Source organism: Aethalodelphis obliquidens, unplaced genomic scaffold, assembly GCF_003676395.1.
Source record: "Aethalodelphis obliquidens isolate GAN/ISIS:26980383/991018 unplaced genomic scaffold, ASM367639v1 scaffold29, whole genome shotgun sequence".
Classification (NCBI taxonomy): domain Eukaryota; kingdom Metazoa; phylum Chordata; class Mammalia; order Artiodactyla; family Delphinidae; genus Aethalodelphis; species Aethalodelphis obliquidens.
This window is the reverse complement of record NW_020837973.1, coordinates 19,732,595-19,746,124: the sequence shown is the minus strand read 5'-3', so window position 1 is coordinate 19,746,124 and position 13,530 is coordinate 19,732,595. Positions and strand designations below refer to the sequence as shown.

The window sequence follows — 13,530 nt, the reverse complement described above, 5'->3', positions numbered from 1 at the left end:
CAGCTCCTTTAAGAATCCACAGGGAGTCTAAAGGAAATGTCTATGCATTTGTATTAAACATTGTGAAACCAAAGATCCCCAGTATGGTCTCTGGAGTGTCACACACCCTGCTCCTGAGATAAATTTGATCACTTTCCTACTTCTCTAAATGGACAAGTTACTGGAGAAAATGTTAGTTTTTATGGATGTATTCCTCGGTTTTCTTAGTTTACTTAAACTTTTACTTACCTAAGTTACTGACACACGTTTTAAATTCTTCTATTCCTTTGTCTAGTGATTTTACACAATGCTCTCCTGACTACTAATGGGTCATATATATACAAATGTTTATAATATAAATCTAACAAAAATGTCCCAGTTATATACAATGAAAACTAAAAATTATTGCTCTGAGAAACTAAAAAGGCCAAAATAAATGGTGAGATGTATCATATTTATGAGTTAGAAGACTCAAGAGGTTAAAATGTCTCTTCTCTCCAAGTTGATTTTGATTCCAATCATAAGTAGTCTCTGTGTGTGTGAGTGTGTGAATGGTAATATAATTCTATTTTTCATGTGAAAATGAGAAGTGCCCAGAAAAAAACAAGGAAACCTTGAAAAAGAAGAAAATAATAGGTGGGCATATATCACCACATTTAAAATCTAACTATAAAGATATACTGGCATAAGCACAGTCAAAAGATAGGTTGAATAGGCATTCCAGAAAATGATCGGCACATATATATTGGCCCAACTTGCGGCAAAATGGCCATTGCAGTTTACCGGGGAAATGATGGTCTTTTTAAGAAATGGTCCTAAGTGAAAGTGAATCTCTATATGAAAAAATTTACTTTGACCTTATTTTTCAAAGAAGGGAAATGCTTATTGGAGTGGGGGGACAAGGGGACATCACTCTTTCTCTGACATCTCCTATTGTAACTTCATGATTTATGAGTAAGGATGCTGGTCCACCACTGTCAAATGAGTTTCCAGTTCTCCACATTGCTGTAGTTGAGGGCTCAGACTTGGCCCCATCATTGGGGGTGTCCCGTGTCTCTGGCTGCAGTGGGGAAGGTATGCAGAATCTGCAGGCATCTCCAGGTGGCCCAGGGGCTATGGGCAAAAGCAGCTTGTACACCTAACGACTCTTGCTGTTGGTGACCTCTGAAACCTCTGCATCCTCAAACACTGTGAGTAGCAGTGAGCTGGACGAGCGTTGACACGTTTGCAATGAGAGGCTACTGCACATCCAGCACTACAGATTGACTACAGCAGTGTGTTCTCCCTAAACCGAGCTAAATCGCCACTCCAGTCAAACAGCTTGATCACACACACTTATTGGCTTTCTGCAGTCTCCCTCTGCCAGCCCATCCATCTTCCTCTTCTTCCTCATTCGCTGGTGGCAGAAGTGGGCAGATGGCCTTTTGCCGGTGGCCACAATGATGGAGCAATCCATGCTGGGGGTATCTGAGTGGGTCTTCCAGGCTTCCTCAGCCAGATGCTCCCTGTCCTTGTAACTCTTCTCCAACAGACACTGCAGAAGGGCATCCAGTTTGTTCCTGGTCTGGGACATCTTCAATTTTTATTTCTCTACTTTCACCTTCACCGGGAATTTAGTTTGGGTCTCACTACACACAAAAATTAAGCTCAGATGCTATAAATATTCATAGAGTGATAAAACTTAGAGAAAAGAAGGAAGAATACATGACCAGGGTACAAAAACATTTGTTAAACACGTCACAGAAATCAATAACCGTAAAAATAAAGATGGATAATTTGCTCATCACTAAAATTGATAACTTCTATCAACCAAAAATCACAGAAGAAGGAACAAGCCAGAAACAGAGAAAATATTTGCAGTGCAAATATTTGAGTAAGTTCTCCTATCTGGATTTTTTTAATCCCATAAATTAATAAGACAAAGTATAAATAATCTGAGAGATAATAATAATAAATGAGGATATCAAAGACTCCTAAGAATAAAAAAAGTTGTTTCAGCGCAGTACTTATCAAGTAAGTGCATATCAAACTATAAGAAGGACAGACACACACACTGGAATTATAATTAAATGGTGATAATAATAAGTGTTGGATAAAATGTGAAGTCAGAGGGAATCATAATTTTCTAGACGGAAGTAAAGATTGATACAATAGGTTTTGAAAACTCTTTGACAATACTGTTAAAACTAAACAAACAGCTATTTTATGACCCAGCATTTATACTCATAGGTATGTGTGCAAAGGAAATGAGTGCCAATGTCCACACATACACACACACACAAAGTGAAATTATTTTCATAGCATTTCATGCATAACAGTTAAAAAACAAAAACAACCCAGTGTCCATTAGTGGTACAATGTATTACTAAATTATGAAATACCCATACAACACAATGCCTCACAGTAATTTGAAAAAGCAAAAACACACACAAAAACAACTTTTTACACACAACAACACACAAAAAAGTAAGCACAAATAATATATACTCCATGATACCATACATATATAGTTCAAAAACAGTCAAGATTACTTTACGGTATTAGAACCGCCTTTGTTGGGGACCTACTGACTGAAAAAAAGACTAAAGGATGCTAGAAAAATCCTGATAAGGGTTATGATAAAACAAATGTATATTTATGTAAAAAGTCATCTAGCTACAGTTATTTTAGTGCTTTTTATCTATCTCAAAGCTTTTAATAGATCATAGCAGCTTTTCTTCTAATATATTCATTTAATGGTAAAAATTTTATGTTGTTTACAGTAAATGGTGTAAAACCTGCAGCTTGTACTGACACTTCAAGTTGCAATTCCTAATTAAGGTTATTATTTTTATAATCATTGTTTAAAATTTCATATATCACTAACATTTACACGGGTTAATTGTAGCTTTTCTTTCTGTACATCATCAAGTACATACACCCTAGAAGACACCAGAGAAAGAGCTTGAAAAATATATTTATTTTTCAAATACCATAAATAAATACTATCTATTTAATATAGTTAAAAATATCAGTGACTAGTGAGTCAACAGTTAAAATCTAGGGGAAAAAATCTAGAGGCTTAAAAACAAGCCTATTTTGCAATCTTTTAAAATATCAATGCCAGTATTTGATTCCAATTTTAAAACACTTGCAGTGTATACATTTGAATAAGGTAGACACCATAGGATATGTTTTACCAAGTGGCAGTTAGAATTGCTTTTGAATGTATCCATGGTTTAAATACTCGAAGAAAAACACACATATTAATATCTACTCAGCAAATTTCTAAGATCTACAAAATGATCGAACACTATAGATGTTAATCTTTTACAAGTAGCGAAAAAGATTCCCCAAATACAAGAAAAACATTGGCATTATATAAAAAGAAATGAGATGAACAACAATTCTAAGTATGTTTGCACATCCAAAGATGGGACTGCCTACAAACCTACACTACGTAATAGTCCCATCTCAAATATTTATAACATTTTATATTAGGATTAACTGCTTAAAGATTTTAAATTGTAGATGGCATATAACCGCAAGTAAGAATAAAAATAGACCCCAAATAACAATACACTCTTATAATTTATTCTTCTCAACAAATAAAAATGAATGCCTTTTACTTGGTTTTTATGCCTAACCATTTCTTGGTTTTCATGCTTAACCATTTTTATGCCTAACCATTTAAGTAAGGATCACTGTTTTAAGTCATTTATTCAAGTATCAATAGCAGGATACTTGAATAATGTGATGCCTAGTTAAATGATAAAAGGTAAATTATCTAATATGTATAAAATAGATAACTAATAAGAACCTGCTGTATAAAACATTAAGTAAAATAAAATTCAAAAAAAAGAAAAAAAGGTAAAATATGTTTTATTAGAAAACAGCACAATTAAATAGCCACTCATGTGAAAAGCTACAAATAGCTCTCAGGTAACCTGGTAGAATGTTACCTTAAACTATAAGTACATATTAAACTAGCAGTAAGAAATGGTTTTCAAAACTGAGCAGAATATAAACCAAAATAGCAGTTATCTATGGGTGGTAAAATTATGGGAGAATTTTTCTTTTTCTTTTTTTTAATATACATTTTTTCCAGTTGTTCACATTGAATACAAATGCCTCTGAGACAAAAAGCACCATGATCACATGGACAGCAACCACAGGAAAAAATATTGGCATAAACATAGTTGTCTCTATATCAAAGGCTCTTTCAAATATATGCGATTTAGTAGTAAAATATAACCCTACAGGAACAGTGATTATTAAACCAGTGAGAAACAGAAGCAGCTTCAGATAGAAGCTCTCATATGTGAAAAGTTTGCAGCATGTTCAGCACTGCTTTGTCACAGTTCTAGGTGGTTTCACTGGGCCAGCAGTGGGCAGGTCAGAAGTAACCACCTGCCTTTATGATCTAATGGATGTTACACATGAAACGCTATTGAGATATTGAGATTTGGATGTTTTACCTTCTTGAAGGGATAATTTAAGTTTCTCATGTCCTGAAAACATAATAGAGATTTTCAGCAGAAATTTTTTTTTCAGCCGAAAATTTTTGATGGAAGAAATTTTTGCATATTGGGGTACAGGGAAGCCATTCTGGCTTATACATAATTTCACCTGAAGTTTATGTGAAATAGAACAGCCTGACTTGTGGCCTGTCAAACATACATTGTACATCTGCTTTAATCATTAAAGTAAAGAATGTCCACTTTGAAGATAGAAAATGCCTCCCTTCTTATGACAACAATGTTGCCATGCCTTCAAAGATAAGGTTCCCTTCCCAGATGCCAGGGTCATGAGACTTTCTGTGTACATGCTAATCTGTAACTATACACCTCTGTTGAAACCTGAAGGAACATACCCCTGTCATGTTTGATGAATGTTTTTTGTTCTAATAAGGTATAAAACTGTACTGAAAACCATGCTTGTCTGGAGCAGTTTCTTCCTTGGTAGAGGCTGCACTCCTGAGCTAGTCCTCAGTTTGGCTTGAATAAAACTCTATTCTATTTCTTAGTATAGATTCTTTACTGATTATTTGTGTCAACATTGCAATATCTAAAAGAGATTCAATATCTAAAAACAAATCAAATGGAAATTTTAGCATTTAAAATGAAATTAGGATTTCAATATATCCTTTTAAAAGCAGGCTAGACCCAATGTAAGATTATTGAATTGAACACACAGAAATAAAGAGAAGAGATAAATAAAGAGAATGGATAGTGCAGAAAAAAATGGGGGGGGAAGAAATATGTGAGAAGCATAAGAAATTCTAAAATATATATAATTTAAGTGAAATATTTGAAGAAACACTAGCTAAACATTTTCTAAAAATCATAATAGACATTAACCCCCAGATTCCTGAAGTACAATAAAACTAATAAAAAGAAAATTACACCTAGGCACATCTTAATACAGCTGCTGAAATCCAAAGAAATTAAAAAAAAAATGCTTTGCATGAGAAACACTTTTTTTTTTTTAATGGGGACACAGAAAATGTGAGATTAGAATAGACATAAAATCTATATCACACAAATAAATCTTTGATTACATACTGGTATTTGACAGAGTAGGCTTTAGATTAAAAAATGCTAGTGCTAAAGAGGGATGAAATGTATTTATATTTAATTTTGTAATATAATGTATCTACAACAATGCCAAAGTAGAGTAGATGTTCATTATTTGCTGTTTCTATGCCTGAGTATAATACTTACACTAAAGTAAAAATCATCCAGTTTTGTGGGCATATTGTTTGTTTATTTTGTTCAAAAAGTAACCAGTACTATATTGGAGATAGAATTTTCACTTGTGCTTTTGAAAGTAATCTAAAGTAACCTACTCCACGAAGGACACTGATATACACTTACAGATATGCTGAAATAGTATTTACAATTGCCCCTAAACCAAAATCCTAGAAACAATATTAATAACTAGAAATATAGGTTGAATTAGACAAATTCTGTAGTTTCAAGATAGCCTTACAATGGAAAACCATAGAATAATAAAGCAAAGTTGAAGATATATATTGAGCATCATCTTGCTTATCTAAAACACATTCTCACTTTTGAATACGTCTAAAATACATTTGCAATTTTATTTGCATCTATGTATAATCTGTGCATATGTATGGAAGGATACATAAAATATGTTGCGCTTACCTCTGAGTAGTTGGACTGCGAAACTGCTTGAAAGTGGTAAAAAGAGAATCTTTATTTTCTTCCTATTCCCTTTGAAACTTTGTATAATTTTGCTTTGCTATGATTTGTGTGTGTGTGTGTGTGTGTGTGTGTGTGTATGTGTGTGTGTTGATGTTTCAAAGAACATTTTTTCCTTCATAGAAAAATAGAAACATGCTGTTTTTAAAAAAGATTGCCAACACACACACACACACACACGGTAAAAAAGTGTTCCACAACACTCGCATTATCAGGATTACAGTGAATTGGTTTATCCATTTTGGATAGAATGCTACACTAAGCATATGTCACTGTTTCCCACAGCATTATGAAATTACAACTGTACTTTGCCAAAAAAAGCCAGATGGTCATGATGTACCAATTGCTTATACTGACTATTGTGCCACATTTCAAGCCTGAAATAAGGCTGAAATAGGATGCAAAACACCACCAATTTCCCAGAGCAGATTGTTAAAAGATATTGGCCAATATGAATTTCCAGGCATCATCTCCACCTTGCACATTTCACTGGATGTTTAAAAAAATAGTAAAATAATAAAGCAATTCTATGTCTAGAAGGAATAAGCAGCATTTAATATTTATTCTATATCTTCAATGAATGGCATGCAATTGTCCCTTAGATGGCAATCGTATTTTCATAACACTTTGTGGGTGCTTGTGAAATCTGCCTCAGTCTTCCAGAGAAAACCTAATTTATTTGATCTATTTGGATTTCAGTTCTCATCCTTAAAAGAACCATCTCAACTAAAATTAAAAAAATAATGTAAAATCATGCTTAAATGCTCAACTTCAAACTACCATATGAAATAAACCATACACTTATAAAATGTAAAGGTTATTTAATGATTAAAATACACAAAAATGTAGGAAAAATAATTTTCCTTAACACCCACCTGACTCTTCTTAAATATCTCATCCAAAGAATGCTTATAAGAAAGTGAACTTCTCCCTCAAGATGGTACTGAACCAGGACTTCATTCTTGCTGATCTACATTTTCAGTTGTGTGTTTTACATGGTAAGTCAGAGGGATGCAAAGATTGCAAAGCATCAACTAAAAAACCAAAATTCAAGCTGGCACAGCAACACTCTACTACACCTTACCACTGTCACTCATTTTATATCCAACCTTTCTTCTCTTTAATGATTTTGCTTTCCAAATCCTAAACCTCAAAACTATACCACTGATGTTTTCTTGCATGTTCTCTAGGCTTATAAATCAGAAATAGTGTTTATCTCTTTTAGATTTTTGATCCTGAAAATTTGGAGTTTACTTAATATTTGCTTGGCTACATTTTCTTGCTTTGTATACATTCAAACAGTGATTTTTTTTTTTATGGCCAGTATTTTGCAAAATTCTAATAACGTTTAAAAATCGAACAAAATATAGTTTTAATTAAATTGTGATTATTTTACTTTTCAATTTTCCTAGGCAAAGTGCTAATAATAAAATTGTAAGAAACATTTCACTAAAATGAAAAATGCTTTAAATTATTTCATATTATGTAAAATATTGACATCAGGACTACATAGAAGTGTCATTGGGTTCGTAAGATTTATAATCAAGGCTTTAGGAGATCTTTGGTTTTCTTCTGATTTCTCTGTCTCTCATTTTGTGGGGGAGGGCAGCTTAGGGTCTAGCTGCCTTTATATTTAAAACTTACATGTTTAAATCAACTCAACACTTGATAAAACATTTGTTAGCATTTCCTTAGGTTTATTTTTCTTAACTCATATTTAGCTAATTTTAAGAAACCATATTATGTTTTTATACTCAAGATTTAAAATTTTGTATAAAATTGATAACTTTAATACTTTAACCAAATTTTAGTGTCCCTGTACTTTGGTAAATATATGACTAACTTAAAAATTTTTTAAGTAACTCCTAATTTTTTGTTGTTTTGGCTTAAAGGTAACATCTATTACTCACTAAATATTTATAAATACAGAAGTAGAGAAGAAATGGCAGTATCTTTTATAACCTCACCACAGACAAACACATTAACAGATAATTTTCTTCATAGTCTCTCCACAGTCTAGGATCGAGAAAATGCACTAAATCTTTCTGTGCCTGAAAAGCACTATTCACATTTCTATTCAGAACAAATAAGATATTTGAATGGGTACCATGAAGTGGCTTCAAAAGGTATTTAGAATAGGATGATAGGATAAACATTATAGGAGACAGGTTTCAGCTTGGTTTCAGAGGAATCTCTTTGCTGTATTAAACTGGATCAGAGTATATTATAGCTACATTGCTGAAATCTGTACCTTTGATAGAGTCCAGTACCTTTAATTTTCCCCTTCCTGGGCGTGTCACGTATTTTAAAAAAAAATCAAGTTTCTTTACTTGATTTAATATGTAAAAAAGTATTGCCCTTGCTATATGTCAAACACTTTATGTTTTGTAAGTATAATTAATAGGTTATACCAATCTGTTTAACCATAAAATTAAATAAAAACCACATATCATGGGAAGCACATACAAAAATTTAAAATATTATAAATTCTACATTTATAACTAAAAGAACTGCTTTTAAGTTATTCAGCAAATAAGCAAATTGTTTAGTAATTCAAATAAAAATGTATCACACGATGTTTCAGAAACAATTTGAAGAATTATATGTAATCCTCTAACATTTCTGTAGTATTTAAATAAAGCTTCTGATAGAATTAACATTACATACTAAACCATTAAAGATTTTCTTTCTCTAATGTTGCCTCAGTTTTCTTATTTTTGTTTGCATTTATTTCTAGAAATATTATATACATGGTTCCCTTTTCATTTTAGATAATTTGTGGTCTAAAAGTTAAATTTTAGGTTACTAAGAAACTTTAAAGGGATTATGTAAATTTTTTTCATAGATCATTGTAATTTATTAAAAGGACATGTTTTTAAGTGTTATTATGATACAAATCATAACCATAAAATTCACCTATTTAAAATGTATTATTCAATCTTTTATTAGTACATTGGCAGAGTTGTGAATGTATCACCACAATCTAATTCTGGGGAATTTCATCAGTTCCCCAAAAAACTCTGTAAACATTAGTAGTCACTTCCCATTCTATCTTACCCACTTTACCCCCATCTTTAGCTCTAGGCAACCAATATACTTTATCTATAGATTTGCCTATTCTGAACATTTCATACGAATGGAATCACATATGGTCCTCTGTGACTCACTTCTTTCATTTAGCATAGTATTTCACGATTTATCCATGTTGTAGCATGTATCAGTACTTGTTCCTTACTTTGGTGCTATGTATACCTACATACTGGACAAAACTCAATGAATGGCCAGACATGGAAAAGCTTTTACATAGCACTATCAGTGTTCATTATTCCACTAATGTAATGGAATTTAAGTAAAACTTGTTTATGCACATATTACATTCATTTCTCTTTTATAATTTACCATTTATAGATACATTTATTTTGCCTCATTCATTTTTAGTTTTCCATGAATTTTGATTACATATTACATATGTCCTGTATTATCAATGTACTATTTTATTGTTATGATCAGCCAAAAAAGGCAAAGCAAATAAAGCAAACTAAAAATTTCAACACATAAACTACACAAGAAGCAAAACAAATTTTAAAAAATTAAAAATCATGTGTAAATAGTAAAATATTAACTTTCAGAGGCAGCAATTATTTGCTGATTATGGATTTGATTTCTATTATATTTATTTAAATATTTAATTATATACAATCTTATTTCAAGCAAGATGAATAAGGGTAATAACCTGAACAGATTTTTTCTCAATATAACAGGGAAAGATTTAGAGATAAGGAAGGAGGGAGGAAGGGAGGAAGGAGGAGGAGGGAAAACAGAAAGGAGCAAAGGGGGAAAGACAAGAGGGAGGGGAGGAAAGCAGGGAAGACAGAATAAAGCAGAAAAGGCTGGGAAAAAGGAAGAGAAAAAAATGGAAGGAAGAAGACCTTACATGGGTGACTCAGCTATATCTTTAAACATTAGGAAAGCTAAGTGACAAAATTAATATCAGTTACATTAAAGGTTTTAGAAAAGAGTAGAAACAGATTGTCATTTATTTCATTTTTCATGTTTTAAATTTATTTTATCATGTTGTATTAAAAAATATCTGCCCAACTTGTTTTTTTAACCTTTCATTATGTATATATTCATCTGGAAAAAGGCATATAATATTTATCCAAGACTAGATATCACTAACAAGATTTATCTAAGACTAAATATCACTAAAAATTGATATTTTTCTAATGTATTTGTATAAATATATATTATTTAACCTTTTAAATATTTATTGTTTTTAATCATATTTGTCCTATTTACTTGTTTCAGACAAATTGTATTGAAGTTGTTTTTTGTGGAACTGTATTTCTGTGAGTTTCTTGAGTTATTTTAATAATTATAATTGTATATTTTTGAAGATAGTTTATCTGGTACACACATAATCATGACTTGTATGTTTCTGCAATTTTATTCATTTCAATTTACATAAAATGCCTCATATAATATTTAATACTTATTGTCTTCAATGCTATTTGATATAATATTAATATTTATTGATATTATAATTATACAACTTTGATAATTATTAAAGAAATTTTGAAATTATGGGTAAAATTTCTTAAGACTGTATTTCATCATATATAAGGCATCACTATGCTATGCACTATGCAGTCTTATTTCATCTATCACTAAGAGAGCAAAAACACTGCCAGTGAAACTATATGAAAATGATTTCTCATTCCTGCATTTTTCTTAAATAACATTGTCTTCTGGACCATCGAAGGCATTTGTGAAGCATCATTCTTCCCCCCCACCAAGTGGTACAGAAGTATAATTAACAAATAAAAATTATATATATTTAAGGTATACCACTTTATGTTTTGATTTACTTACACATTGTGAAGTAATCATAACAATTGAGCTAATTAACATATTCATCACCTCACACAGTGAACATTGTCTTTATTCTTTTTTTTCCCATGGTGCTGAGAACACTTAAGATCTAACCACTTAGCAAATTTCAAATATCCAATATAGTATTATTAACTATAGTCACATTGCTGTACATTAGATCTTCAGACCTTATTAATCTTGCATAACTGAAACTTTGTACCCCTTGATCAACAGGTCCCTGTTTCCATACTCTAGTCCCTGGCAACCACCATTCTATTCTGTTTCTGTGAGTCTGACAATTTAATATTTCACACATAAATGAGATAATGCAGTATTTGTTCTTCTCTCTCTGACTACTTATTTCACTTAGCATAATGTCCTACAGTTGACCATTCTCCAGATGACGAAAATTTTATCTGTGTTGCCACAAATGGCAGGATTTCCTTCTTTTTAAAGAATGAAAAATATTCCATTTCATGTATATACCACATTTTCTTTATCCACACATCCAATGATGGCTGTTTAGTTTGTTTCCATATCTTAGCGCTTGTGAATAATGCTACAATGAACATGGAGTGCAGATATTTCTTCGAAGAACTGATTTCATTTCCTTCGGATATATACCCAGAAGTGGAGTTGCTGGATCATATGGTTGTTCTATTTTTAAATTTTCCAGGAATCTCCATACTGTTTTCCATAATGACTGTGCCAATTTACATTCCCACCAACAGCATAAAAATGTTCCATTTTCTCCGTATGTTAGAATGATATCTACATTCTAACAGGTGTAAGATGATACCTCATTGTGGTTTTGATTTGCATTTCCCAATGATTGGTGATGCTCAGCTCCTTTTCATATAACTCTTTGACATTTGTATTTCTTTTGAGAAATGTCTGTTTAGGTCCTTTGCTCATTTTTAAGTCAGACTATTTGCTTGTATATTTTGGATATTAAACCCTTACAGATATATGGTTTGCAAATATTTTCTCCCATTCCATAGGTTGCCTTTTCACCCTTTTGACTGTTTCCTTTGCTGTGCAGAAGATTTTTAGTTTGATGCAATCCTGTTTGTCATTTTTTGCATTTGTTGCCGTTGCTTTTAGAGTCATATCCAAAAAAATAATTGACCAGACTCATGTCAAGAAGCTTTTTCTCCATATCTTCTTCCAGTACTTTTACTGTTTCAGGCTTCATGTTTACATCTTTAATCAATTTTGAGTTGACTTTTGTATATGGTATGAGATAAGGGCTTAGTTTCAGTCTTATCCATGTGGATAACCAGTTTTCCATCATAACTTATTGAAGAGGTAATCTTTCCCCATTGTATGTTCTTGGCACACAATTCTGAAGATGAATTGATCATAAATTTATGGATTTATTTCTGGGTTCTCTCTTCTGTTCAATTGGCCTATATGTCTGTTTTTAAGCCACTGTTTTGCTTGCTGTAACTTTGTAATTTATTTTGAAATCAGGAAGTGTAATGCCTCCAACTTTGCTCTTGCTGCTCAACATTGCTTTGATTACTTTGGGTCTTTTGTGGCTACGTATGATTTTTAGGATTGTCTTTTTTATTTCTGTAAAGGGATTTTGATAGAGGTTGCACTGAATCTGTAGATCATTTTGGGTAGTATAGACATTTTGACAATATTCATTTTTCCATGAACATGGAACGTCTTTAAATTTATCTGTGTCTCCTTTAGTTTTATTAATATTTTATAATTTTCAGTGAACAACGTTTATGGTTAGGTTTATTCCTAAGTATTTTGTTCATTATTTTGCTATTTTGAATGGGATTGTTTTCTTAAATTCCTTTTTGGATAGTTCATTGTCTGCATATAAAAAATGACTGGTGTTTGTAAGTTACTTTTGATCCTGCAATATTACTAAATTCATTTATTAGTACTAGCAGTTATCTTGTTGTGTCTCTAGGATTTTCAACATATATCTGCAAACAGAGGTAATTTTACTTCTTCTTTTCTGAATTGGATGCCTTTTTTTTCTTGTCCAATTCACCTGGCTAAGAATTCTGGCTAAGTACTATACAAATAGAAGTGGCAACAGTGGGCAACCTTGCTTTGTACTATCTTAGAGGAAAAGCTTTCGTGTTTTTTCCCCATTGATTATGATGTTAGCTGTGGGCTTTTCATATATTGACTATTGTGCTGAGGTGCATTCCTTCTATACCGATTTTGTTAAGAGTTTAAAAAAATTATCATCAATAAATGTTAAATTTTGTCAAAACTTTTTCCTGCATCTATTGAGATAATCATTTTTTTTCATTCTGTTAACGTTGTGGGTATAATGTATCATTTCTTAAAAAAGCTCTCCAGTACTGTTTCAAACATTTTCTTCAACTCTTGACAACCCTTACCCAAGTGTTAAGACTGGTTGTAATACTATGGAATGAAAATTAGGTGACAACTTAATTAAATATAAGTGGAATCATTGATGCATATAATTTCAGTCGAGGTGAGG

General features: G+C 31.8%; 1 pseudogene; it reads right to left on the bottom strand.

Moving 5' to 3' along the window:
• Window positions 1-844: 844 nt before the first annotated feature.
• On the bottom strand, window positions 845-12,249 carry LOC113630198 (protein lin-37 homolog pseudogene; annotated as a pseudogene).
• Window positions 12,250-13,530: the final 1,281 nt, after the last annotated feature.